Raw genomic sequence first — 23,486 nt, 5'->3', positions numbered from 1 at the left:
CAGCATAAGTAAGATGGACTCCATCTCTGCGAAAAATGTATGTACTACGAAACATAATATTTTCATTATGAAAAGAGGACATGCCAAAATCTCTTAGAAAGGCACAAACAGTCTTATTAACATTGCGCCTTGCTTTTTCCATTTGTGGACCAAATGAAGAAGAACGAAGCCACATTTGTCTCTGTGCAATCCGTGAAAATATTACTTGCGAATTAGGAAACATGTCCATGACCTTCCCAAGTCCTTCCTTCATAGAAAATTGCAAAGACATTCCAGACACATGTCCTAAACTGTTCCCTCCACAATGAATTACAATTATGTCTGGATGTTGCTCTGTCTCCAAAGTAGCACAAAGAGGTAGCAAGTCCAACCACTTCATTCCACGTACTCCATGCCAGTGTACTTGCACATGTGGAAATCCAAGATCTACAGCTACTCCACAGCTTTCTGCATGCACCTTCAACCAATGTATCCATGAATCTCCCAAAATCCAAACAATCTGTTTTCTGAAACACGCAGCCATAGCTATCTGTTGTTCTCTCAGCAAAAAGAGTATCTGAGAAACTCTCTCCTGGCACAACACACCCACTAAACTTTCCTGACCAATCCCTTTCAGTGCTCATTCTCATGTGCATGACTTCTGAACCCAAAAATCCCCGGATGCAACACCTGATGTCCGCGAACTACCGTTATGTCCACGGACATATCGTAACATGAACAGTCCTTCTACCATTTCCACTTCACTTTCTGTGCCATTCCCTCATTGGATGTAGCTAAGAAGTCACATGACCATCCACCAATCACATTCAAGACCTCTACATTAAACTGCATCTTCATAGATCAGTACTGCAAATGTACTGTGAATCTCTCTGAGTACAAGTGTCATATCATTGGCAAGCACCATCTACAACAAATACTGTACAAGTCTCCAAGATTTCTACTTGCAGCTCCATGCATATCCAAATGCATGAACACAAACTACAGGTATGCATATTTTCTGTACAATACATGAACCCATTTTCAAATTGACTTAATATTTTTGTGTTATTTCTTTATTTATTCAATTACTTTAATTTAAGCATGACATTGAGGCACTATTACCTAGAAGAGCTTACTTACAGAAATAGTGGTATTCAGTGGTACATTATGAATTTCACAAACATAGTAAAGATATTTTGTTTGCTAAAGTTAGTCATTACAATACAATGTGTTCATTAAGAACATATCATATGTATTGAACTTGTGTGACATATCTTATGTAAATAAGATGGTTTTGAGGAAAGCGCTGAGGATTTCAATTAAAAAAATCAATGCCTAATTTAAAAACAGTGTTATATACAAACAAAATTACTAATTTGTTTCTTTTACAATTACAGTGAAGACCATTCTCCTGAAAAGAAGCAACCGAATTTGAAGAACAAAGAAGAACTAAGAATTAACCTGTTCATTTTAGAAAAAAAGTAAGTAGAATATCACAATAATATTTGTATTATAACTGAAACACACTGTAAAGTAAATTCATGCTATTTATGTGCCTAAAAATAGACATTGTGCACCATTCTGTCCAAAAATCCCCATGTCTTAAACAACGATTTACAGACAGAATGGCCCACAAATTCCTATTTTTGGACACACAAATTACCCAACTGAACCGCTACAACTTGGATATTATAGAACAAACAACTGTTTTAATTGTATACATTAGATTTACTATTTGTACTTCTCCACACCACTAGCTTACTTTTTCTGTCATCTGAACACCAGTTTAGTAGCATATTAATTCAAGAATACCCATACCTACTAGTTGTAGTTCCCAATGCACAATCACACACCATTACATACATCTTTATCATCTTACTCAAACACTCATGCACACAGCACACATACATTGCAGAACACCCCAACCCATACCTTCTTTATTTTTTTCAACAGACCCTAAAGAATGCCTACCAAAAGTCAAGTCCGTAGAAAGCAACGCAGAAGTAGAGCACATGAAAATAAAAGTGTCCAACATAAGCATCCATATCTAGCGCAATTTGTAAAAAAAGTTGAAAACAAAAAGCTAATACAGTCATTTAGTGAAACAAAAGAAGTGTCAAGTGGAAAAACTTTGCCTCCTCTATCAAAATGTAAAACAAACCAGAAAACAATTAACAAAAAATCAGCTATCACTACAGATAAAACTGCTTCTATAAATCTTGATAAAGTTCAAAGTAAGCATACCAAGAAAAGTATTTTAGCCAAAATGTTCTGTCACAGAGTCCTTCAAAATCTTATAAAAACAGGAGAGAAACCAGGTTCAACCCTTAAAACCTATTGTAGGAAATTAATCTTAGAAGCATTGATAGATAGTGCAATTCTTCTCAAGAGAAAGTTATTTATTTTAGTGTTAAACGAAATGAAACCACTAACAAAACTAATAACTAAATCACACTACGAGCACAGAACCATACACTAATGAAGAAGCGTACAAACAAAAGCAAACAAATACAATTGCCATACATAGCAGTGGTCGAGGTTATGAAAAAGTAAATAATACCATAATGGAACAAGAAGTACTCCTTACAAAAATATGCCCTGAATTACCCCTCCATTCAACTGAATCAGAACATCTAGTGTACAAATGGCCATGCACGTCAATGTGTAACATTCCCAAATAATTTTTCAAGTCTTTATGCCAATTCCTCAATCAATATGTAAAAAGCAAAGACAAAATCAAAATTAAACTAATGCAAAATATGGATACCTGTCCAATGCACAAGTACACAGGACTACAAGGACATTCATTGGCCTGCATTACAGGACCTACTTGTAAAACCACCTTCCATGATATCAAAAGGATATCAACAAATCATTCAACTATAAGAAATCTATGCTAAAAGTCCTGCTAAAAGTCCTGCTTTAGCACTAGCCAATTTAAATAACATTCTTCTACATGGTACAGCAAAAGGCCTTCTTGAAGAAATTGACTATATCCAGAAAAAATATTTTGGAAGTGAAAGACACTTACAGAATGAAATGGCTTTAAACAAAATTAGCAACAATTCTACATGGCAATCTTTTACTAAACACATACAAAAAAGAAATACTAAAATTTAAAAGTACATCAGCTGAAGTACCAAAGCATGTGTGTGTATGTTGCCGCAGAACTTTTTATAAAAGTAACACAAAAACTGTAGACCTATCATACAAAATTGAAGACAATGAAGATTCTAAATGGTTTGAATTAGCTCTCTACCTTGTACCAGAAAACAAATACGAAATAACTGACCCCTTAATACTCTGCAGTTACTGCACTACAAAACTTGACAACAACACAACTCCTTCACTTGCTATCACAAATAATTTGGAATTATATCCACTACCAAAACTCCTACAACAACTTAATTTATATGAGAGCATCATAATTCAAACAGTGCACCCATTTCAAGCAATAATACGCCTTCAACCAAAAACAGCACAATTACCTCCCTCTGAATTGGTAAAAGGCATTCGTGGAAAAGTAGTTTATTTACCATTAGATCTAAAATAAAATGTGCATACTCTAGGAGTGCAACGTCCAATGCAGCAATCTTTAATTATCTTAGTAAATGGAGTACCTACAAAAGACAAAAAAATATGGCAACAGCTGGTAGATTTACATAAAGTTAGACATGCCTTGCAATATCTTAAAGAGAATAATGAATATTACAAAGAAATTAATATTGAAGAAAACTTGAAGGATACAACTGAAATAATTCAAGAAACACAATAAGCTGGTCAATTTGAGCTCCTAGATCGTGCTACAATATCAAATACTTTAGACCATTATGCAATTCATCCTCTGCACTCTAATGACACAATAGAAAATGCACTGGAAACGTACCAAATGCGTCAAACAAAAGGATCACCAATCAGCATATGGGAAAAAGTATAGAAGCATATGCTTTTCCTCTACTCTTTCCTACTGGCAAAGGAGGAAGGTACAATGATAGACCTATTCAAATATCAGCTTCAGAATACTGCTTATTACGGATGTATTCTGAAGATCCCAGATTTAGACAAAATGTGGAATATATATTCCACCTACTCTTTGAAAGTGAACTAGCAACTTTATGTTACGGAGTTGCACACATATTAAAATCAGGATCACACTTTCAAAATATGACAGCTACACAATCATTACAAAAAGTGCAACAAAAGGATGAGGTTTTACAATCAAATATTACAAATCTATTAGAAAATATGCGTGGTAATAAAGAGTACTGGTTTCGACGTCATGGAGATGTACGTTGTATGATCAGAAACCTTGGCCCACCCACTTGGTTTGTTACATTAAGTTGTGCAGAATATGCATGGGAAGATTTACATGATTTCCTACGCATATCAAATTAAAACAAAACAAACATAGATATACTAACACCTGGAGAACTTTGTTATTTGGATCCTGTTAATGTTTCAAGATATTTTCACCATTGCTTCATTGCTATGCTACATTTTAATTGTAATACATCTGTTCCTCCCCTTGGAGAAGTGCAACACTTCTTTTGGAAAAAAGAATACCGGGCCAGAGGAGCACCACATATCCACATGCTTTTATGGATTAAAGATGCTCCTAAATTTGGTCAAGACAGTGATACCAAGGTTTTACAGTTTATTGAAAATTATGTCATTTGTGAAATTCCATCAGTATCCACAAATAGTGATCTTCATGCACAAATTTTACAATTTCAAAGACATAAATGTGGCAAATATTGTCGTCGCAAATACAAAAACAAAAGGAATTACTACACCAAATGCCGATGTGGTTTCCCTAGACAAGTTACAAATACAGGTCAAGTGAACAACCTCATGTCTTCAGTTAGACATAGTGGTAAAGGTAAGTCACTTAAAAATACATATTACATAAAAAGAAAAGAAGAAGAAAAATATATCAATGATTAAAATGTAATCATTGCCCACTTATGGAATGCAAACATAGATGTGCAGTACATTGCAGACAATTCTACTGCAGTTGCACAAAATATCACAGCATACTTGACCAAAGCAGAAATAATAGAGCTCCAAGACCTCTGGAATGACCTGTCATCAAATAAAACAGTGTCTCAGAAATTATACAGCTTGGGCATAAAAATGCTCTCCCATAGAGAATGTGGATCATACGAAGCAGCTGATCGTGTAACTGGTACTGCATTGTATGGTAAATCTGAAAATATAGAATGGCTAAGTCTTGGTCCAGCTAAATTTAGAAAAAGAGTTCTAAAATCCTACAAATATATAGAAACAATAGTTAAACGTGATACCAACAGCCAAGACATTTTAAAAAACAATTTATTGGACACATACTACCCAAACAGAAGTAATACTTTGGAAACCATGTGTCTATACCACATAGCCCAAAACTACACATACAAAAATAATATAAAACCTGATGAAAGAAAGGTAAATACAGATTGACAAACTGTGAAGGCAGCTTAGTTAAACTCACTAAACCAAATTTAATTAATCATATCAAATTGTCATTGAAGACTCCTCAACATAAAGAAGTATATTACATGTCCCTGCTACAACTCTTTAAACCATGGAGAAAAGAAGAAGAAATACTAGAAAACTATGACTCATATGAAGATGCTTTCAAAGCAAATGAAAGCACTATAACTGATGTAAACTTTACACAATACAAAACAATGTTGCACAATGAACAGCAACACGAAGAAGAACTCCAGGCCCAACTAGATAAAGACACTCATGTCAGTAGTCAACCTTCTGTAACAGGAAGCCAAGAACCACTGATAATAAATGAGGCAGAATTAGCTATGATAGAAGTAGAAAACACGATGTGTCAGTATGAAGATAAACAAGACTTAACTATACTACAATCAAAACTAAACAACAAACAACGTAGCATTTTTGAAGAAGTAACAAAACAAATTGCACATGGTGTACAACATGAAAATAAAGAATGTTCCTGCCATAATTATAAACCTATACTACTGTACGTCAGTGGTGAAGCTGGTTCTGGCAAAACATTCCTAATCAAAATCATCAGTAAGTTCCTTCAACAATTGACAAACAACAAACTGTCAGCTGTTGTCACTGCCCCCACAGGTTTAGCTGCCTACAACATAGGTGATGTCACGTTACACTGATTACTACTGTTGCCAGTAGAACACCAGAACAAATTAGACTATTACAAACTTTCTGCAGAAGCTGCAATGGAACTACGCAGAGTATTGATACAAATGAAAATGCTACTAATAGATGAAGTGAGCATGGTCTCCAACCTAATGTTGGCTTTAATTCATCTTAGATTACAAGAAGTACTCAAAACAAACTATGAAGAGCTCTTTGCAGGAAAACACATTATTGTTTTCAGAGATCTTCTTCAATTGACACCAGTAAAAGGTGAGCCTATTTTTAAAACATTAGGACACAAACTCTGCCGCAAAACTGTTGGCAGCATTGTAAATGTCAACCTTTGGCAACATTTCCAATACAGAGAATTAACAGAAAACATGCAGCAATCTGCAGATCTCAATTATGCCAACATCTTAAAAAGTATCAGAGTTGGTATACTTGCTAAAGAAGAAGAAGCAATATTTTATTTTTTTTTATTTTTTTTTATTTGTTTTAATCAAACTAATGATTTTTACAAAACTTTTTCTGCTGTCGTTGTGTCATGTTGGTTTCTTAGTTTAAGAAGATTAAAAGTTAGTTTGTTCAGTTTCTCTAGAGTCTTCAGCCAGCTAGTGGCCCTTTTAAAATTTGTCGTCCTATGCTGGATTGGTTTCCAATTTGCTTAAGGCGTACTGAAGTATTTTGGTGGTAGCGGTTTGCCAGGTTTGTCTGTCTCCACTTATCATCCTTGACCACCAGCATAGTTCAGTTTCAAGCGATAGGTCAGACGTAAAATGTTGCATATAGCTGAACCTGACCTTTCCAGTTTCTGTGCAATTGAGGAGAAGGTGCCTTACTGTTTCCTTTTCGTTTGGCTTCCTACAAAGTCGACAGTCGCTGGTCTCTGACAAACCTCTGATAAATTTTATCTCGTTTGTAGGAAGTAAATTTAACCTGGCTCTTAAGAGACAGTTTCTAGCTTGCCTGTTCGGAAATTGGTTTAGATAGGCCTGCAGTTCGTTCAGTTTTTTTGTATTTGGAGGGAGGTGTAACGTTAGTTTATTTTCCGAAGCTTTCTCCAACGTCAGGATCCAATCAAGATCTTTTAATTTTCTTAGAGTCCTCGTTGGATTTGACAGCAGCTCCTCTTCGTCGCTCTCGGTTGATTTAAGGAGTGTCAGCATCCTTTCTTTCCACGTCAATAGCAATTTGTTTGTGCCCATGTCCAGTTCTGTCTTTATTAAGTTAAACAAGGTAGGGCTCGTTGTTATCAGACATTTTCTGAACAATTTAAGAGAGCTACAGTTTACTGATCCTAACAGAGACAGCAAACTTAGCTCCCTACGTATTGAGGCAACAGGCGTAGAGGAAGGCAATCCCAGAACAGTTCTCCAATAGTAGGCTTCGAGTTTATGCCAGATGGTAGTGGGGAGTTGTAACATAGCTTCTACTCCGTGTGTTATCGAAGGCACTACTTTGGATTTGTAGAAATTCACCGCTGGTATCATTGAGAATCGGCCAAATTTTCTGTCGATTGCCTTACCTTTTGAAGCTAGTTTCCTCATTTTCGAATGGAGTGCTTCTTGCATGGCAAGATCTTTTTTCGAGTTGTCCAGTGTCACTCCTAGATACTTGAAACTCTGTACTTTTTCAATCAAGGAGGAACGATAATACCAATTGTTGTTAGCTGATTTCTTCGCAGTTCTTTCCAGGACGAGAATTTTTGTCTTCTCCTTGTTAACTTCTAGGTTATTTGCTGTTACATAGGAGTCCAGGTTGTCCAGTTGCCGTTGCAAGCCCACTGGGGTCTGATCAATCAAAATTAGGTCGTCTACGTATAGGAGTCTACTTATTTTTTGCAGTCCCAGTTTGTGTGGAAAAGATCTTACCGACGATTCTGTTTGCTGATAGTCTCCAATGTAGGCCAGAAAAATTGACGGCGCCAAAGGGCACCCTTGTTTGACTCCTCTATTTGTTGCGATGGCTGTAGACAGGGCTCCTTTACCATTTAAACAAATTCTGACCGAGGTGTTCGTGTGGAGGGCTTTAATAGGGTCCAAGATTTCGGTTGGGCATGCCCACGCTTCCAATTTTTTCCATAGAAGAGATCTATCAATTCTGTCAAAAGCTTGGGTGAAATCGATGAAGGCCAAGTATAGCCCCGGACCTCCTTCCATCGTTCTACTTTTTAGTAAGCTCAGCGACAAGATGTTAACTGTGACACCGGTGTTCTTCTTAAACCCAGATTGGAAATGGTCGTAGCACGGGGCCCCATTGGCCCACAGTTGAAATCTCTTCAGAAGAAGGGAAGCGTAAACCTTTCCGATTGGGTCCAACAGGGCAATGGGCCGATAGTTTACAGGGTTGTTCGGGTCTCCTTTTTTATAGATGGGCACTATAATGGCCGACGTCCATGAAACAGGGATCGATCTCGAGACTGCACATCTAGCAAAAACTTTGCTAAGGAATGTAGTCCAGGCTACTGGATGGGCTTTCAGATCAATGTTGGTAATGCCGTCTGGGCCCGGCGCTCTCGAGTTTTTTAATGACGATATTAACTTAAAGATTTCATCTTTGTCATCCAGTCTGTCCCACGAGCTAACAGATTCCTCAGAGTTAGTTGGTTTGTTGCCAAGAGGAGATTTGAAAGTTTTTTCTATATGATTTTTCCATGTATTTTCTCCTATTGTGTTTTGAATACTACTGCGAGACGTCGTTGTTGATGCGTTTAACAGTGACCAGAATTCTTTTGAGTTCTTTGTGCAGATGGATTTAATGATCGCCTCAGCATCTTGTTGGTGCATGTTCAGTCGATGGGTGCGCAACCATTGGCAGTAAGCAGTTTTTGCGTTGCGCTTTAGTGTTGCTGCGTTAGCGCAAGCTTGTTTTGTTGCGTTTCTCACGGCTTTCCGATAAATCCGTCGTTTTTCGACTTCCTGCATATCGAAGGTATGGTTTTTTAGGTTTGGCGCTGGGCAAAACTTAGTACTGGACCTTTTGTATGGTATGAGTAAAGGACCGTAGTCAGTCTTATTGGACTGGTTTTTGAATTCGAGGGTTTTATAGTTGTCTGTCAGCTCCTTGATGTTATCTGCGGAGAGACGGAGTCTGTTTCCTTGGTTGTTGACTTCCAGTTGACAATCCAAGATGTCTACAGGATCCGTCAAAGTTTTCCAGGTGATTGCCAACAAGTTATGGTCGCTGAATTTTGTTTTAATTACTTCAAAGGTCGAAATCAGATCCAAAAAGGTTCTTGAAGTAAATATATAGTCGATAGTTGTTTCAGTCTGTCCGTTTGACCATGTTGCTATGCGATCCGTGTTTGGAAAAACCAGGTCAAGGTTGTGCAGTTCTCTGGAGTTCATTAGGTTCTGCCATAGTCTTCCTCTCTGGTCCGCAGGCGTACGATTTCTTTTACATGTTTGCGACGGAGTAGTTGAATTTAAGTCTCCGCAGATTAGCAAATATGATATTTGGTAGGTAGTCAAGATTTCGTCGATGGCCCCTTCCATTTCCTTCATGTAGGTTCCAGCTTCTGTTTTGGCTGGGTTCCAGTAGGTATTTAAAATAGCCACCAGCGATGTCTGCACTTTATCGTCGATTGCATGCTTGTGGGTCCATGTTAGGAGCACAGTTAATAAGGACTGGTTTGCCGTTAGTATTTTTTTCAGCTTTAGTCCGTGACCTATACGGATTGCCGTCAATAGCCCAGAAGAGGGACGGCCTCTGATGCTCTTTTTTGCCGGGGCTAAAGTAATTTCATAGCCGTCTAATCTCGGTGAGTTGGTGAGCCAAGTTTCTTGCAAGCAAAGGATATCGAAATCGCCCAAGTTCACATCTCCTGAAACAGTTAAATGATGAAAGCCTCTGGTGTTCCATGAGCCAAGTCTTAAGTTAGTTGAATTATTTGGTCGCCGCACCTCGCTGGTCTCTATAGGAGACCTGTGTTGCTATGAAGATTTTTTTGTTATAAGGGCTTTTGGTAGCCAGGCCCAAAGACTCGAAACTGACGTAGGTTTTGAATTTAACTTTTCATCTCCGGAAACCTGTTGCACTTCCTGTCTGATTGTTTTCCCCAGTCCAAAGGGAAATGGCACAGCTTCTGCCAATCGATGCGTACTTCCCTTGTTTATTTTTGATCTGGACTTTTCATTTTTTGACGTGGGGCTCTTCACGGTCGTTGGTGGTTCATACAGTCGATGCCGTAGTCGTGGGGACTCTACGGTTTGCCGATCCGGAATCTCTGGTTTGGCCGGTGTTTTGCTTTGGTTCGGGATGGTGAGGTCGTAACCTAGTCGAAGTAACTCGTCGGCTTCTTTTATCAGAAGGTTTTTTATCGTTTCCGATGAAATGTAAAGGTAAGTTTGTGCTCTGCCATTTTTATGGCTGGGGTCCACGATCTTCAGGTCGTTGGTAGTTATTACTCTTAAGCTGCGAACGTGATGAAGCAGCATTAGCACTGAATTCCTGTTCAGAACTACTTCATCAAGGTATTCTCTGATTTGTTTCACCTTTACTTTCCATCGCCATTCTGTTTTCGGTTTGCGATCATTGCGATATTTTTCCGTCTGCGAATGGTATCGGAGATCTGAGGCGTGTGACTTTTGCGTATGTGGCTTGGGTAGCCAATTTCTTGTCTTTTTTTGTTGCTTCGGTGATTGTCTAGGCGATTCAGTACTGTAGTTTAACCGTTGGGTTTTCTTTGTTAGGGCTTCCTGCACTGGCGATCGATGTCTTTTTTCTGAGAGTTGTTGGCCAGTGTAGGGTTTTTGTTTAGTTCTTACTCCTTCTTTTTCGGTCGCCGCCTTGGTTCTAATAACTTTATTACGGCGTTCTTCAAGCGTCAAGAAGTCTCTAGGACTATGGCCCATGTTAGTGTTTGAAGGAGTCGTTGAAGAACTGTCCGAGGAGAGTTCAAAGGTCACTTTTCGAACTGGAGACAGATGGAGCTCGTCCAACGGGGCTAGCCCGTCGTGATCTTCTAGGTGTTGGGATAAGTTCATTAGGCTTTCGTTTCCCATGAGTTCATCCACTGACTTTGGTGAGTGTGTAGGTGAGTTTTGAATTTTGCCTGAGGACTGCTTGAGAAGGTTGTTATCCTGCGCTCTCAAACTTGGTGGGTAAGAATCTGACAGGGTTTTCTTGGGATTTGTTGGAGCAGCTTGAGGCTTTTTTGGTCCTAAAGGTTTCCTCTCTGGTAGCCGTACTTTTACTAGGTCAGAACTCTTTTTTGCAAAGATCTTGAATGGTTGGTCCATAGTGTTGGGTGGTGAGCTGTTAGTTTCGTCTATAATTAAGAGAACGTCCGTACTTCTACAGTTTTCTGCTGCTGTTGCAGATTTTTTTGCTGTTAATGAAGACTTAGGGTTGCGAGGTAAAGTTTGATGGCCTGTGTTAGTTAGATCAATTTTAGGCATTTGTTCTTGGGGCTTTTCCTTTGCTAGTTGTTCAGCACAGCAGCCGTTATTCGATTGATCTGATAACAAGGGTGAGGACCCAGTTTGTAAGTTCTTCTGAGGATTTTCCTCAACTTGTTTTTGCCGGACAGACTGAGCCGTTACAAATCCTTCCAAGTATGTTAATTTTGTCAACATTGAAGCCTGGAGTGACGTGTGATCCTTTAAAGTCTCGTTCATGGACTCATAGAGTTTAGTGAACGGCGCTAATGTGATTGTAATAGCTGACATGATGGTAATGAAATCATTTTTTTTTGTCGGGGTCTCCTTCACTGGAGGTGTACCCTGAACTGGTATCTTTCTCGGTGTGAGAAACAGAGGGTTTGTCATGCTCACTGGTTTTTGTTGCATACTGTTCAGTGAGTTGTCGAGGGAGAGACCTCGATGGAGGGGTCGCTGGTACAGGCCCGCCGGACGTTCTTCCAAACCATCATTCCTAATGTGCCCTGGATGACAGATAATTGGGACCATTATGGGTGTAGAATCGAGAGTGAGAGAATAACCAGTGGTCTCTTTTTCCCTGGCTTCGGCCGTCCTCTTTTCCAACGGGTTCAATGGTGCTAAGGTTTTGTTGGATGGATTTATAGGTAAGGGGTTTTTGGCTGGTTGCTCGTCTTTTGAGCTAGAGTCAATAGTTTTAGGAGCCGGCTTTGAAGTTTGTTTCTTTATAGCAATGCCGGAGACATCCTTGTTCGTTTTGCTCTGGTCTTTATCGCATTTAGAGCTAAGAGTTAAAGTTTTAAGCTCTTTTTGAGGTGCATAGGCTGTTTCAGAGTTCTGGAGTTTCTGTACCGCTAGAGGCGGTGAATCGCTTTCCTGCTCATGAGTAGGCGGCGATATGTTCCTTCTGTCCTGTAGAGTCTTCGGGCTCTGAGAGGTAGGTGGCTCTTTTGCGCCCAAGTTAGTTGACTTTATTAACAAAGATTCCGGGGCAATCGAGCGTTGAGGAGTTAATGGTGGAGCAAAAGCCGCTTGTCGATCCAACCTCCTATGCTTGGATAGAGGTGGATAGTCTTTGATAGCATCCAATATTTCCAAGTCAGTTAGTTCAACATTTGGGGAGAAGCGGCCGACGCCTATGCCTTTAAAGAAGCTTATCAAGGACGGTTGTGAAGGGGATTTTTCGCTCTCTTTCCCCTTTTTCAAGTTCGAGGTTACGGGCTCTCCACCAGTGCTTTCTTTAGAGTTTTTGTTTGTCGGCAGTCGGCCCTTCCTTATAAGATGTTTCTTTCCTCGGAAGTGTTTATTCTGTTCAGGGGTCCGAGGTCCGGTGCCCTTGATCTTTTCTTTGCGTTATTTGATGACGCCGAGTCGGTTGGAGATGGAAAAACAGGGCTCAAGGGCCCGGCGTCTTCGCCGACTCTACGGCCCGCCTCTCTCAACTGGCCCACCTCCTCCCCTTCCACGGGGAGGGCCAGGCACGCCCCCAGCAGCGCCGGTTGCTCAGATCCCGTGCAGCTGTGGATCTGAGCCTGAACGGCTACCCGGGGAGACGGTTCCACCACTGCCTGCTCCTCCCTCGTTTCCACGGCCTCGGTCTCCGGCTGGTGCCCCGCACTGACACCCAAGGGGGCGGCCAGCGACGCGTGCACAATGCTCCTCGAGGCATCGGGGGTTCCGCCATTCAGTCCACTCGAGTCTGGGACTACACCACCAGCCGACGCCAACGTGCACTCCCCTCCGGGAGTATCAGGTAAGCGGGCCAAGGGGTGGGAGTTTCCGAGGTTCATCGAGGTTGATGTTGGCGTTACCGTGTTTGATGTAAATAAGTTCTTCACTGTACTTAATTGGGGGGTTAGGAGCTTTTCCTCAACTCGCTGCCGGCCGCGGCAATCGCCGATGGGGAGTTGAGGAAGCTTTCAGTTACAGTGTCATTCGAAGATTTGAGCAAATCATGCTTGTTGTTAGGTCTTCGTTTCCCTTTTGGACTTTTTACTCCTGCAGTTCGTTTAGTATTTGGCATGTCCAAAAGCGACGGTTCCTCTGAGTCCCCAGTGGGACGTGTGCTTCGCAGCCGGCGCTTTTCCTCGCATGGGGGGGAGGTGAGGGTGAGTGCAGCTCCCGCAGCCACGACAGCCATGACTGCAGGACTGCCACTCACCGCCACTCCGCGTCCGCTCCGCGGCTCGTGCAGGTTCTTGAAGGTAGACTGGTGCAAAGCTCCTCCTTCCAAAATGAGAGGCAGGGAGGACAGACTCTGCTTTCTGGGACTGCAGGACTGCCACTCACCGCCACTCCGCGTCCGCTCCGCGGCTCGTGCAGGTTCTTGAAGGTAGACTGGTGCAAAGCTCCTCCTTCCAAAATGAGAGGCAGGGAGGACAGACTCTGCTTTCTGGGACTGCAGGACTGCCACTCACCGCCACTCCGCAATATTGAAAACCCAGCACATTAATGCACTTTATGGCGATAATGCATGTGCTACAGATGTTATGGAACAATTAGCCCACACAAATGTCAATTGTATGGCCTTAATGCCAACTCTTCAAGCTGTTTCAAATTCAATGAAATAATGTTAAGTAAAGAAATGCAACCAATAATGGAAATTAGCGCCACAGACAAACTAGATGTACATGGTATGACACTACCTATGTGTGACCAAGCCACAGCAAGACTAAATAGTTTAGAAAAATCAATCTCAAACACAGCAGGCTTAGAAAAGATATTAAAATTATCCTTAAATTGCAGAGTAATGCTTAAACGTAACCTTGACGTGGACCAAGGACTAGTTAATGGAGCACTGGGTACAGTTGTTGGCTTTCAAACATACCCACGTGACAACAAAATTCAGTTTGTCAATATTCTCTTTGACAAACTTTCAGAAGTAAAAAGGATAGGATGCTCAACAGCTCGATTCCTTCTCTTCAAAGACATGTCAGTACGCAGAGACCAATTTTCTCTTACTCTTGCATACGCAGTCAGGATTCATAAATCACAAGGTCTTACCCTAGACAAAGCAATGCTAGATATTGGTAACACAGTCTTAAAAGAAGGCATGAGCTACGTAGCACTATCACGCTTACGTACACTAGACGGTCTATTTCTAATCAACTTTGATGCAAGTAAAGTAAACGCTGATGTTCCTTGCATTTTAGAATACAATAGACTTCGCTTACTATACACCCCCATCTAAACACATATTCTGTTCCACAAAAAGTAAAAACGTTATAAAAGAAAAATAAATCAAACAGAAATGCAATAGGATGTCATTGCAAATCCTCCAAAGACAGTAAAAGAAAGTAATACTTCATCAAGTACCACAAGCAAAAAAGAATCAATTAGGGAAAGTAAACCAAGTACTTCTTCAAAGAAGGAAGACAAACTCCAAAAAAGCAGTCAGATACAGAACTACCTGGTCCATTTAAACTCTCAAATATAGTTGGTGTAAGTTGCTATGCAAATGTAGCAATGCATATTCTATCAATTACCACCAATTGTTGACAACATTTACTTACACAGTAAAGACCCATTGTGTATGCAAATGTTAGTACTTCACAGAAATGCAGCAAAAAATCCTGATAACAAATATAGGGCCTCATTACGACCCTGGCGGTAATCGCCCGTCATTACCGCCATGGCGTAATGAGCGTTTACGCCGTGGGACGATGGCGTAAAGAGCGCCACATCACGACCCATCGCGCACGAGCATTACGCCATGGCGGTAATGCAATTAACGCCATGGCGGAAAAGGCCCCTACCGGCATCGCTAAGCGAGCAAGGTGCCCTTCCGCCAGCGTAAGTAGCGGCCACCGTAATTTACGGCCACCGTAATTAGCGGCGGCCGTAAAAGGCCAAACCGGAAATAGCGTCATCGCGCCGGAACGGGAAGCAGCCCGTCGGCCATCTTTAAAAACACAATCCATCGCCATCCTACCAAACAACACCAGACCTAACCCTGACACCTGTCCCAACCAAACACCCACCCATCCAAGTTACCGAAAATGCCAAAATCCGTGAAAAAGGCATGTGACCGCCAGCGCCAGGAGCGATTCAGCCGGGAGGAACTCTGCATGCTAGCGGAGACCCTGCAGGACAACGCAGGTGTTGTTTTCTCCCCTGAAATGACCAGGACAGCAATCGGGAAGAAGAAGGCCATCTGGGCCCTGGTGGCTGAGCGCGTCAGCGTGGTGGGGACCGTACCCCGCACCCCACAGCAGTGCCGGAAGCGCTGGGATGACCTGCGCATACGGGTCAGAGCCGTCATCTCAGCAAACCGCAACCTTGCCCAGGGAACCGGTGGAGGGTCGGAATCCCCCCTGAAACTCCAACCGTGGGAGGAGATCTGTGCAACCACCATCGGCATGGAATCCATCGAAGGCGTTGGAGGGATGGAAAGGGGAGCCCCGACATCAGGCGATGAAGGTAGATGCCTCATACAAGACATGCCATAGTCACAGCAGTCCAATCATGTGTAGCACAAGGTTGCCCTAGAGTGTAAATGCAACACAAATCAATACTGCCCATAGCCACATGCGAGCACCACCCTGCATACACTGCTGGCACCCGCATACCTGCATCCACATACCACACTAAAAGGAGACAACCTGCATGGCACTGCCTGAAATCTGCCTCATCCACTGGCCAAAATAATGTCAACCATTGTCATTCCAAAGTCCGTAGACCCATCAATAACGCCCTCCCACCTTTGCTCCACCACAGGCACAGAATCACACCCAGAGGACCAGGACACCCCTGCGCCGAAGAGAGCGAAGTCCAACAACAACGTCCCTGCACCCTCAACCTCAGCTGCAGTGAGGCAGACCCCACGACAAGCTGGTCCCACTGCAGGCATACCGGAGGTCCCACCGGCAAGCACCCCTGTTGGCAGCAGGCCAGCAGCAGCTGCTCCACCTCCACCGACATTGCCTGCCACAGAAGGCAGGGGGTCAGCGGCCAGCAGCAACATCGGGGAGACAGCTGCAACAGCTGCATGTTCTGACTCGGACATGGAGCAGGAGGTCAGAAGCCCCACTGACCAACTACATTCCCCCTGTTTCTCAGACGCCAGCCCCCATGAGGGTGACACACAGGGGCACACTGAGGCAGAGGAGTGGCCTTCCACCCCATGCCCTGTCCACACTCCACAGGAGGGGAGCAGCCCCTCCATCACTCCACCTGCACTGGCCATGGGCCAGCACGGCCAGCAGTCCCTCGAGGACATCACTCAACGGCAGCATCAACTGTCCACAATGCTGGATGAGCATGCCGCGAAATGTGTGGGGGCTAGGTTTAGCATTGAACAGGCCACGGAGACACTAAGGGCCGAAGTGGCGCAGAGCACTGCCACCCTGAGGGATGCCATGCAGGCCATGTCCCGGGACATCTGTGCCGAACTTGCGGGCTTGCGTCGTGCGGTCACTGACCTCACCCACACAGTACAGGAGCTGCATGCACAGGGGCAGCCAGGAACATCCTCCACTGCCAGTTCTGCGCAGAGCAGCCCCGTGCGACGTTCCGGACGCAACCTGCGCTCCACAGCCAGGGGTGCCCCGGGGGCCGGGAGAGGAGGCTTGTGACGGCCTGTGGACACTGTCGCAGGCATCTGTTGACACCTACATGGGGTGTGTTGGGGTGTGCAGGGGGGAGGTGGGAGGTGGGAGGGGGTGTGTTTGGGTGTGCAGGGGGGAGGTGGGAGGTGGGAGGGGGTGTGTTGGGGTGTGCAGGGGGGAGGTGGGAGGTGGGAGGGGGTGTGTTGGGGTGTGCAGGGGGGAGGTACGAGGTGGGAGGGGGTGTGTTGGGGTGTGCAGGGGGGAGGTGGGAGGGGGTGTGACACGACAGTTCATAGTTCCAATACACTTTTTTCTTTCAAAAAAAGAAATGTGTGGACATTTTCATTGCATATGTGTGCTTTATTGGTGTACAGTCCACAGTGTGCATGTCCCAGAGACACACAGTGCCCCAAGTGCAGTCTCCATGCGATAAACACCAGCCGTGTGTGCTAGAAGCAGTGGTCGATGATACTTTGGCGCATGGCACGCCCCTCCTGTGCATCGCCTCCTCCATGTGGTGGCGCCCCATCTGCACCCTCCTCATCCTCATCGTCAGGTGGTTGCAGTTCTGCGTCAGGGGGCAGGGGCACATTCCGTCTGACGCACATATTGTGCAGCATGACACATGCCATGACGATCTTTGCCACCTTCTCATGGCCATACAGGAGTGCCCCACCAGACCTGCTGAGGCTTCGGAACCGTGCCTTCAGGAGGCCGAATGTCTGCTCTATGACCACACGAGTACGTGTATGTGCACGGTTGAAGTCCTCCTCGTGCTGGTTCTGCGGGTTCCGGACTGGTGTGAGGAGCCACCTCTTCAGGGGATAGGCTGCATCACCTGTATGTAGGCGAGAATGTATGTGTCAGTCATGTTGTCTGATCAGGAACATGATGTTCCACCATGGCTGGCATGGAACTGTTACCTTGGCTCACTTCTACATGCACTAATTGATTCACACAATGCAACCAGTATATGCTCATTGCTGCCATGGCCTGTTTTGCATGCCATCACCCTATGTATGCAGAGGGGTTGTGTGCATTGTGAGTGCCCTTCCTCTGTCTCCGTTCTCTGTGTTACTCACAGCCAGGTGGAGTATGCATCATCCCCCCCCCCTTTCTGCCAGGTGGAGTATGCATCATCCCCCCCCCTTTCTGCCAGGTGGAGTATGCATCATCCCCCCCCCCCCTTTCTGCCAGGTGGAGTATGCATCATCCCTCCCCCCTTTCTGCCAGGTGGAGTATGCACTGGCACGTCATTCCCATGCCCACTTCCATGACATTGCACTCACCGAGTAGCCAGGATCTTGGGCCTGCATGTCGCTCCATGTAGCGTGGTATTGTGGAGTTCCTCAGGACCAGTGAATCATGGGTTGATCCGGGGAATCGGGCACAACAATGTGTGATGGTCTTGTTGGAGTCACAGACCATTTGCACGTTGATAGAGTGGAACTGTTTCCGGTTGCGGTACGGTACCTCCATGGCACGTGGAACCACCAATTCCACATGGGTGCAGTCGATGGCACCAATGCAACCGGGTATGCTGGCTAGTGCATGGAAACCCACTTTGGTGTTTGCAATCTCCTGGGCAGTCCGTGGTAATGAGATGTGGTCGTCTGTGTGCTTGAGGAGGGCATCGAGCACTTGGATGAGTGTTCGTGAGAATAATGGTTGTGAAATGCCATGCAGGTGCACCACTGTGTGCTGGTAGGTGCCTGTGGCCAGGAAGTGGAGTACAGCCACTACCTTCAGTAGGGGGGGGATGGCGGTAGGACTTTCTATCATGCTGACGATGTCGTTGTGTGTCATGTCTACGATGGCGGTGATGGTGTCCCGGTCCAAACGGTACAGGGTGTGGATCTGCTCAGCAGTGAGGTTGTTTGGATTGGCTCTGATGCGTGGGATTGGGGGCTGCCTGCGTGGTGGCACTGGCTGTGCTGGTGGGGCTTGCTGGGCCTGCCTTGCCCTCCTTCTCCTCCTGCGTCTCCTCTGTGCTGCCTGTTGTTGTTGTTGCTGTTGTAGTAGCACATGCATTGCTATCAGGTCCTCCAGCCCCAACATTGCTAGTCGTATTGGCATCATTGTGGAGTGTGACTGGGTGAGGGAAGGGGTGGGGTGTGCTCTTTTTGTACTCCCCTGAGTCTGTATTGCCTTCACCTGTGCTGTTTCTGTGCACCTGTGGCAGCTGCATTCACTTGACATGGCCCTTTACGGTTGGTTCGCGATGGCGTTATTTGCACCATGGCGGTAAGGTACTTAGCGGCCTCGGTGATGGCGTTAGGTGCATGTCCGCTTGGGTCGGCATTTGCGTACCTTTCCGCCATGGCGCTAAGTACGGTGTGGGCGGTCGCGTGCGCGCACCCTTAGCGCAGTTAGCGGCAGCGTTAACTACGATGCCGCTATTGGCATCGTAGTTTACGGTCACGAGTCATGATCGGACCTGGCGGAAAACGATGGCGGTAACCATTTACCGCCATCGTTTTTCACTTAGCGCCAGGGTCGTAATGAGGCCCATAGTGTTTATGGAATAAGACAACAATTGGACTACTGTGCTGGAATGGTGAAATTCACTATAAACTCACAGGAAGATCCACAAGAATTTCTAATGTACTTACTACAAGTACTGGAAAACAAAAACATACCTATAAATACAATCTTCCAGATTTCATATATGTGGAAACATACATGCACTCTCTGCAACAATGTGACAGAAGAACAAATCCCCAATGAACGCTTTTTATATATATCAATACCTAATTTGAATCCATTCCATTTCAGCAACTTGTACAAAATGCAAACCATAGTAGATTATGTTCTATCTGCAATTCAGATAATCGCTCCACGTTACTAATACAAACACATAGTAAATACGTAATATTAATGCTTCTACTTTACAATGCAGATGATACCAAAAACAACTGCAAGCTGACTGGATTCACACATGGTCAAATATCACTTGGTAAGAAAACCTTCACTGCCCAAAGATTCTACAACAACTAATCAGATAAATGAATACCCACAAATTATAGCAAAAAAAGACAGTTAGAATACGCCAATTGGTATCTAACTGTCCCAAAATGTAACAATATCCAAACAGATAAATCAATACCACTAAAATATATAAAAAAATAGACAGTTAGAATACGCCAATTGGTATGAAAGGGGCCCCTAGCTGTCCCTCGTGATATGGAAACAAGGCAATAACCATACACGAAAAGGTGCGCCAGACACGAGGTTCAAATTCCCAATGCTAGGGTTTATTGCAAGCAAAAATAGTCCCAATTGGCCAATTCTGGTCTCACGCCCCGTGACATGAGTTTCCTAGACCTCGAGGGACGCAAGAGAGCGAATTACGTACATCAGTTACATATATACAAAATGCATATCATACAATCAGCTATGTCATGTTTAACACCCTCCTTTATTAAGTTTCTTTGAACTCGGGATGATGATGGACATTTCTGACGGGTATGACAATTATGACACTTTTGATGTCTATTCTAGTAACAATGTGCAATTTAGAAAGTGCGGAGGCATCTTTTAGTTGTTGAACAGAACACAGTGGTTCTGTTCTTGGAAGCAAGCTGCACAGGGGGGAAGAGCCACATTCCATGCTTTGCTATCTATGAGGTACTATTCGTGTCCTGAGAGTCGACATGCTCTAAAGGGTTTTGCGAAGGGGGGCCGTAGGAAGAGCATAATTCAAGCCTTTAACTGTTTTATTCTAACATATTCTACCATCGTACGAGACTGGCTGGCAGCTGTGAAGTGATTAAATGCCCTGCAGCTCTCCCTCAAGGCTACAGAGAGGGAGCGTGGGCATTCCTTTCTGGGCTACTCATGAGGAGTTTTCAACGAACTCCTCAGTCCCGCGACCTTGCCCTTTCATATTCAGACAACAATGTTAACAGTTGAGCAGAGTAAGCAGAAACGCAAGAATTGCAAGCTGCAAAGCAGTTTTAGACAGAAAGCAATGAGCAATGGTTAACAAGCAAAATGGTGATTCTGCTAGGTTTAAAATGGCCGCTTGTTGGTCATGCATAATAGTCTATATTTCTATAATTCGGTGCATAAAACGGTTGGCCTACGGCCATCAAGTTACATCTGTCATTCAAATGAAGGGTATTCACTTTTCCAGATTGACAAACCCTCCTTTTGGCTGTATGCCAAATGTCTTATTCATTCATTGTATCCTCCTCCGATGAGGATAAGTGTGGGGTATCTATGTCTGAACCTTTCATGCTATTATCAGCATCATCTTCATCATTAATGTCTATAGCCATGAATTGTTTTACTGTTTTTGTTTCATCAGTGTCTCTGTTACTTTGGCCATACTTTTGTTTTCCTCTCGACACCATGTGCACACATCCCTTAGTACATCCATCAGTTATTTCAGTGCAAACTATTGGTAAGCATTGTATGCAACAGCAACATGTTATGGATATACCAAGTACCATCATTAGTATCGAAATTAACTTCCATCCCCAAGACCGCAATAATCCCCAAAACCAGGATCCTATCCCCCAACCCCCTTCTTCAGTAGAGAGTGTGGAACTTAGGACATGTAATTTCCAGATTGCTTTAAATATCGTAGGGGAGTAATCATCTATATACACACAGCATGCAGTTTTTACGAGTTTGTAAACTCCCCCACGATCAACTAATATTATATCGAGAGCCATCCTGTTTTGGAGTGCCATTAGTCTTATTCCTTTTTCTTCTAACGTCATATTCAATAAAATATCCGTTGTTGAATCTATTGTATTTTTTAATATTATAGACAGTTTTCTTATATTGTAAGAATGTTCTATTTGGGACAAGAATGGTATAAATGATTTGGCTGTATCTATTGCTATCATTCCATCCTCGCTACTCCTTTGAGTTCTACCTTTTGTTCATCTGGCTACTTCTGCTGTCTCCAAGAGGAACACTCCTGGAAACAGTAGACCTAGGTAGCATGTACCTCCCCAGTTCCTAGGTAACCATGGATATGCTTTTTTCCCACATATAAAGTAACCAGGGTTCTATTTCGTGCTTTAAAACTACTGTGTTCAGGCAGTTGCTAAACGTTCCTACTTTATAGGAACCCTTTTTCTGTAAACATAGGGGAGCAGTTTCAGGGCTGTGTTCCACTGAATAGGCAGGGGGCACAGCATCTTTTTCCATTCATCCCTCATTCGAAATGTCATTACTGATGTTTCTTCTGCTGGCGGGGTTGGTTTATTTTGCCTATGTAATCTATCTAGTCTTGTTGTCTTTCGTGTATTCTTCCTCATGGGATCTGGCGAAAACACGCAAGCTTTGTGGAATATGGAACAACCCACAGGTCTCATGATCACTTCCTCAAATTCATTCATATTGGTCTCATCTAGCTGACCTGTATTACTCTTGTTCCATTTCCCAAAGAACATTGCACTCAATGATACTTCACATGAATAAACCAATGGTAACGGTTGAACATACCAGCCTATCCCTTTACCACTGTGGTCTGGTAAATGGGCACAAACCCAGCAATCTTTTTTCTTTAAAACCTTATGGGTCATGTTCATGATGAGCAACAATGTATGGTTGCCGTATCCTTCTCTATGTCTTTCTTCCATTGGGGGCAAAGTACCAGTGATTACATGAACCGGGCTTTCAGTAGCAGCTTTTGGCAAAAGTGTTTCTAATGGGTGCGCGCGCTCCAGGAACCATAGTGTAATAGCTGTTATTGTTGGTACTACTGTGGAAACAGAGAAATTGATATGAGGCCGGGAAGCCCAAAAGGAAACACACCAACACAGGTTACAAAGAACATACAAAGCGCTTTATTTCAAAGTTACAAAGTTACCAAAGTCAATTGACACGCGAATAGCTATTCGGCCCTCTGACTAACACGCGAACCTTCAACGTTAGGTTCGCACTGAAAGTGGGAGAGACCGATTATCGGGATGCTTGGGTTTTTATACATTTTGTACTGCATTGGCCAGCCCTCTTGCAAGTTAACCATTCTTGGAACCATGGCTAGGGTTCGTAGCCAGGTCGAACACACAATTTCCATATATTAGATCAGTTCCGCTGATACGGTTACATATTTACACATAGGTTAAAGAGAGGACAGGGTCTTAGTTCATGACCCTAACAAGTAGCCTGCAGACATTTTATTCATTCACGTGTGCGGAGGTCACCATGGCCGTAGTCTTACTCGAAATGTCATTCGGCCTCCATTTTGTGATTCAGGGTGACTTCCACACTGCAAGAGTACCTAAAATGGCGGCTAGATCCAAGATGGCGGCTTACACGATACATTAAGGTCAAGACCTTGCCGCGGAACCTATGTACATAGTATTCTTTAGACAGCTTGGCGTAGGCCAACATACATTTAAACAATGCGATTGGGGTCACAATATTATATCGATTTCCACACTACCATACTTAAGAAACACAGGACCAATGTCCAACCCAGTACCTT

The sequence above is a fragment of the Ambystoma mexicanum genome, chromosome 10 (genome assembly GCF_040938575.1).
Source record: "Ambystoma mexicanum isolate Mex_15411 chromosome 10, UKY_AmexF1_1, whole genome shotgun sequence".
Classification (NCBI taxonomy): domain Eukaryota; kingdom Metazoa; phylum Chordata; class Amphibia; order Caudata; family Ambystomatidae; genus Ambystoma; species Ambystoma mexicanum.
Note: the sequence above shows the minus strand (reverse complement) of the source record.